Raw genomic sequence first — 6,000 nt, 5'->3', positions numbered from 1 at the left:
CACAAAATTCCCCACCAGTTTCTATTTTGAGTGTTGACACCATGTTCTCGGCCTTAACTAATCACCAGGAACCTCGGTTTTTGTCTTCTGAAAACCTCCAGGCACTTCAAAAGCCACCCACAGAATACAAATAAAGCCAGAGGTTTAAGATCTTCTGGAAACGAAATTCTTCGGTAGAAAGGCAGTTTATGGAGTCCATAAATATTTAGTAGTTACGGCAACAAAAACTAACGTGATTTTGAAGAGCAAGGAGCAGAGGCTCAAGGTGGGAGAGGAGAGGGGAGTATAGCCTTTTTTGGGTAGTTGTTCAGTTTAGTTTGAAGATTTTGAAAAAAGCAAACACACAGGCACCCAACAAACTCGTTGTCTCCGATTGTCATGAGTCACCTGTTCATTGTGAATGCAGGTTATTAATTTGGGGGCTAGAAGGCTGAATCACTATTTTTGTTCTTTTCATGCAGGGAACTTAAAGCACTTAACCATCAAAAGAGGCTTTTAAGTGAATAGCTTGTGCCCAAGGGCTAACATTAAAAATTCAAAAAGGAAACTTCGTTTGATATGCCCAAGTAAGTGGGAATCTGTCTTGGGCCTCGTTTCCCTCGATTCTTCTATCTGGGATTTTGAGCCCGTTGAAAGCCACAGGTGGAGAGAGCTCCTTCCGGGGTCCAGGCCGGCTCTGCCTCCGACAGCGCAGCAGCGCGGCTTTTCCAGGCCTCCAGTGTGCGCGGCGCTAACCTCGGACCCAGCGTCCCGCGGAGGAGCGCGGTTCCCGCGTGACCCCCTCCAAACAGCGCGGACCTGGCCGCTCATTCTGGCGTCGGGTGACACCCAAGAGTCCCCGTCTGACGTTAGCATCATCTCTTCCAGCCCGGGCTGAAGGCGTCCCCTGCGGACTCGTAGCGGCCTGGGCTCCCCGCTGGGACGCAGCTCCCGCGCCTCTCGCCTGCCTGGCCCGGGGCGTGCACCGCCGGGGAAGGGGCCGCCGGGCTGCACCATCCGCAGACCCACGCCGCGGCTCGGGCTCCGGAGGCGATTCGCTGGGTGACCACCCAAGGCGCCTCCCTCGTGCGCGGTCTCCCTACATGGACCAGCCCTGTCTTTACAAGAAAAAGCATTTTTTAAAAAAGAAGAAAGAAATAAAGAAAATAAAGAAAGGCGAGCGCAGCTGAGACGGCATCAGCTGTTTTTCTTCCCACACTCGCCAGTGTCACACCCATGAATCACCTCCAGACTGGGCGGCAGCTTCCCTAATTAGCCTGGAGACGCTCGGGACCCACACGGTTATAAAACAACAACAACAACAAACTTTTACTTTTATTCAAATGCTCACTTCCTTCCCCCGGCGCCCACGCCTGCCGCAGGCCACCGACTTCGAGGGCGCATCCGGAGGTGACCTGGAGTCCCGGGTCCCTCTCCCTGGCGCGCGCCGGTGCCCTGGGCCTGTCCCGGACTGACTTGACGCCCGCTCAGGGTCTCCGGTGCGCCCCGGCCCTCCCGGAGCCCCGACAGCGCCGCTGCGCGGACAAGCCGAGGCGGGTCGGGAGCGGCGCGGGCTCGGGAGGGAGCGCTGGGCAGCCGGGCCCGCACCCCGATCGCCCTCCCGCCTCCCGCCTCCCGCGGGGCGGCCAAGGCCCAGGCCGGCGCCTGCACCCCCAGCCCCGAGGTCTCGGCCCCGCTCCGCCCGGCCGGCTGCGGAGGCGGCGTTGGGAGCGGCGCGCCGCGGGGGAGGTGCGCGCGGCGGCCGGCGAGGGGAGCTGAGCGGCGTCCGCCCCCGCCGAGCCGAGCGGAGCCGAGCGGAGCCGGCGCGCCCGCAGCTGGGAGCTGGAAGCTGGAAGCTGGGAGCGCGCCGGGCGCAGGGCCGGGCCGGCCGCGGGAGGGTAGTGTCAGCGCCCGTGTCCCGCTCTCCGGCCGCAGACCCGGGCTGTCTGGAGGCCGCGCGGCCACCTGCTGCGTCAGCGCAGCTTCGGGCGGGGGCCAGACGCGCACCGCGGCGGGAGCAGCCCCGGCTCGCCGCACCCCGCGAAAGGTGCCCTTCTCTGCGCGTCTCGCCGAGCCCGGGCCACGCTCCCGTGCCAGGTACCTCAAGGGGGTTTGAAATCGCGTGGCCCAAGGCAGGCGTGGGTCGAAGACGGGGTGGGCGCGGAGGCACCGGGCGGGGGTGGCGCGGGCTGGGGCTGGGGGGTCGAGGGCAGAGACCGTGAGGCCAGGGGCCCCTCGGACCGGGAGAGGCGCCACCCCCGCTGCCGAAGCCCTGGGCAGCTCCTGGGGCCGAGGGGGAGCCGGACGCGCTGGTGCGAGTGCCCAAAGTTTCCCTTTGCTCACTTTGCTGGACTCAACTTTCCATTATGAGGCAAAACCAGCAGTTTACGCGCCAGGAAAATGAAAGAGGAGGGAGAGAAGGTCCTGCTCGGTTGAAATTGTTAGCACGCGAGGTCTTTATGGCCACTGTCTCCACACGCCCTTGCAGGGGAAAGGAGTGCACACATTCAGGAACTGCCTTGTGCTTTAGGCGATGGTTTATTTAACAGGTTTTAGGCTTTGATTACACGCCACCCGGGAGGGATTACTGGAGTTGATGTAGGAAGTGTTCACATTTTTAATCAACAAATATTTGTTGAACAGAACAAAGCTTTGGTATGAAGTTCACATGTGATCAGAGCATATTATAGCCACTTGCTTTTAAATGCAAGTCAGAAGCAGTGCCACTGTGTGAGTGTGACTCCGTGTAGGTGCAAGCCGCCTGCAGGCATTAGGTCCTGCTGACAGTTTTGAGCCAGGAAATCCAAGTGGAAGACAGGCAGCTGTGTTACCCTTTTAGAGCCAGCTCACAGCTTCCCAAACTGGTCTTAAAGTACCCTACTCGGTTATTTGAGCCTGCAGCCTTCCTTCATTTGCATATAGCATAGACTAGAATCTGTGTAGACCCCTGGTATTTTCCCTGGAGCTCGGTCCCACGGGCGCACGCCTGGAATGATGGAGCGCTGTGGTCATCCTAAGAACCCATTGAGGTTATAAAATTGTGAGGAGAAAGATATCTAGAGACAGTGTCGTGTGGTGACATCAGGCGTCCCTGCTTTGGAGCTGGTGGAGAAGGTTGAGCTGGGCTGGTTTCTGGGCTCTGCTCCCGTGCTGTGCCATCTTGGAGCCTGAGGCAAGAGGAAAAATCAGGATCACTGATCCTGTCTTTTTTTAAAAGTGTGAGATTTTGTATTGTGGATTTCTGTATTTGTTTTGATGTTTTAAAATGTTGTAATAAGGCATTTATCTGACTGCATTTTTGGTATCCCCTTAAATTTTGTGCCTGTGGTGAGTACTTCCCTTGCCTCACCCTAATTCTGGACCTGCTCTGAGAGTCAAGTTCTTAATCTCTAAGCGTCTGTTTCCTCACTTAGAAAATCGAGTGTACCATTCGTGGATGCTGCACAGCTCAGCTACTGCAGAGGATCAGGCATGTGAGGCTCACTAACAGGTGGCTGTCCTACTGGGATCACTGCTCTGCTTGGCCCTCTTGGGCTAGTTAAGGTGAATCTTGGCTGGGCGCGATGGCTCACACCTGTAATCCCAGCACTTTGGGAGGCCAAGCCAGGTGGATTGCCTGAGGTCAGGAGTTCCTGACCAATCTGGCTAATGTGGTGAAGCCCCGTCTCTACTAAAAATACAAAAAATTTAGCAGGATGTGGTGGCGTGCACCTGTAATCCCAGCTGCTCGGGAGGCTGAGGCAGGGGAATTGCTTGAACCAGGGAGGTAGAGGTTGCAGTGAGCTGAGATCACACCACTGCACTCCAGCCTGAGTAGCAGAGTGAGACTCAGTCGCAAAAAAAAAAAAAAAAAACCCATAACCAAAACAAAAAAACAAAAAAGAATCTTGACCAGTCTCAGTGCAGTCTTCAGGGAAATGAGAGCAGTGATAGTGCTATGGTTTGAAAGTTTGTGTCCCCCCAAAAATTCATACGTTGATTCCTAATCCTCAAGGTGATGGTATTAAGAGATGAGGCCTTTGGGAAGTGAAAGGTCATGAATGAGCTTGGTGCCCTTATAAAAGAAGCGTGTCCCTTCCACCACGTGAGGACACGGCGAGGAGGCGCCTTCTGTGAGGAACAGGCCCTCACCAGACACCCAACCTGCCAGTGCCTTGATCTTGGACTTCCAGCCTCCAGAACTGTGAGGAATAAATGTTGTCTATGAGCTGCCCGGTTTATGGTATTTTGTTATAGCAGCTGAAATGGACTCAGCTGGCCAGCCCTCAGGGATGCTCTCGGTTAAATGAGAGAATAGATGTAAAGGTACCAGGCCTCCAGGAGGGCGGGTTTTCTGTGATGTGCTGGTGGGCCTTTATACCCACTTAGCTGCCTTGACTTAGCTACCTTGCAGCCACTAGCTCTTCCCCTGCAGGCTGGCCCCGTGCCTTGTCATGCAGTCGCTTGTTGTGCACATACATACTGCTTGTGTTGCAGGCAGACTCTGGGTGGAAACCTGCCCTGGGTTTATTGTGGAAGGGTGCAAAATTTTGCGCAAGTGAGCTTGATTTTGCTGTCCTCAGTGAAGTCCCTTGGTTCCCTTTTTGGTGTACTCAGTTCCTAGCGCATGGTTCTGTTTTTCCGGAGCCCAATGAATGGTAGTATTTCAGTTGCTATTTAGCTTAAAGGTAGCTTTGTCCCTGGAGAGTCAGTCTCTCAGTCTCTCCAGGTTACTCCTCGGGGACTCCTTTTCGCTACAAGTCACCCCTGGGCACCAGGAGAGGGTTGTAGTCCCATCAGAGCTTGAGAGGAGCGGCCCTGGCTGGTCATCTGGTCCTCTTGCGGTGCCCCAGTGCGTCCCCTTCCCCTCCGCATGGAGCCTCCTGCTCATGTTTCCATCATTGTGCAGCTGGTGTTCCCAGGGTGAGCCACAGTGGGGACCTGGCTCTTGCATTGGCCCAGAGGTCCCCACACTCTGAGTTCTCTTCTGGGCCCCTATTGGGCACCTGGGAGCCCGCCCAGGTTGTGCTGAGCCGTGTTTTCTCCATTTCTACTGTTCTGAGCTCGGCCTTCCCAGAGTCCCCGCAGGAAGTAGGACAGGAACGCCCCCTCAGCCCCACCCCTGCCCCTCCAGGGGGGTGCACAGCGGTAGGTGCTCAGTGCCCGGGTTCATGTCCCAGGCCCAGAGGGCATTTTTCTACCTGTGGGGCGGGGCTGTTTCTTAGGTTCTGTCTTCTGTCCTCTGCACATCATGGCTTTGGTGAGAGCTCTAGGCTCCAGCTTCCAGGCTTTGCCCTTGATACATAAAAGGAAGTTTAAAATATTTCTGTATTCATCACTGCCCTAGGTTAAGTGTGCTAGGCCTTTTTATTACCTGAAAAAGACTGGGAGAGGCATCAGGGCTGCTGGAGACTTCAGTCAGGGCTGGGAGAAGGCAAGGAAGGAGTAGCTGGCGGCGGCGTTGCGGGGATCAAATGGCTTTCTGGGTGCACAGGCCGGCCCCCTGTCATGGGGATCGGCGTTTTCCAAACCACCGTTCCTATTTATGCTGTTGCCGCCTCGTCATCCGAGCAACCCCCCATGTGCTTGGCACTCACTACAAGCCGGAAAGGTCTGAGTCGTAATTGCTTCTTCTGGTGAATAAGATGAGCCCTTGTCAAGCCGGAGCCCTGGGTTTAGTTCACACTCAGTTCACAATGGATTTGGAAAGGGAGTTTTGACAGATTACCTTGAAGATATTTGTATTGCATTTAAGGGAGTCTAACCCATAATCCTGAGCCAAGTGGATAATGAACAAGAGACGCTATTGCTGGCGATGCCCAGTGAATTTAGCAGTGAAATGATGAGAAATGGTAAGGCAGGCGTGTGATGTAACAGAACACTCCCTTAGCAGCGTCAGCCCTCGGCTTTTCAGAGGCTCAGATGCCATTCCAGAGGCGACTGCTGGTAGGAAGGATTCTTAGACATTTTTCTTATGATCTGGGTATTTGTGAAAGGAAATTATGGAAGATCGTTTCTAAAAGGGAGGATGGAAAGGTATTT

The 6,000-nt window shown here is 55.2% G+C and overlaps 1 protein-coding gene across 1 annotated transcript in view; it reads left to right on the top strand.

Moving 5' to 3' along the window:
- Positions 1-1,156: 1,156 nt before the first annotated feature.
- The window catches only part of CRACDL (CRACD like), a 148,171-nt gene continuing 143,327 nt past the window's right edge, over positions 1,157-6,000 (top strand). Inside the window, exon 1 of the mRNA XM_038004184.2 lies at positions 1,157-2,076. The gene's annotated coding sequence lies outside the window, so the exon portion shown is untranslated. The remainder of the gene's footprint in view (positions 2,077-6,000) is intronic.

Source organism: Chlorocebus sabaeus, chromosome 14 (assembly GCF_047675955.1).
Source record: "Chlorocebus sabaeus isolate Y175 chromosome 14, mChlSab1.0.hap1, whole genome shotgun sequence".
NCBI lineage: Eukaryota > Metazoa > Chordata > Mammalia > Primates > Cercopithecidae > Chlorocebus > Chlorocebus sabaeus.
Note: the sequence above shows the minus strand (reverse complement) of the source record. Positions and strands in the feature narration are given on the sequence as shown.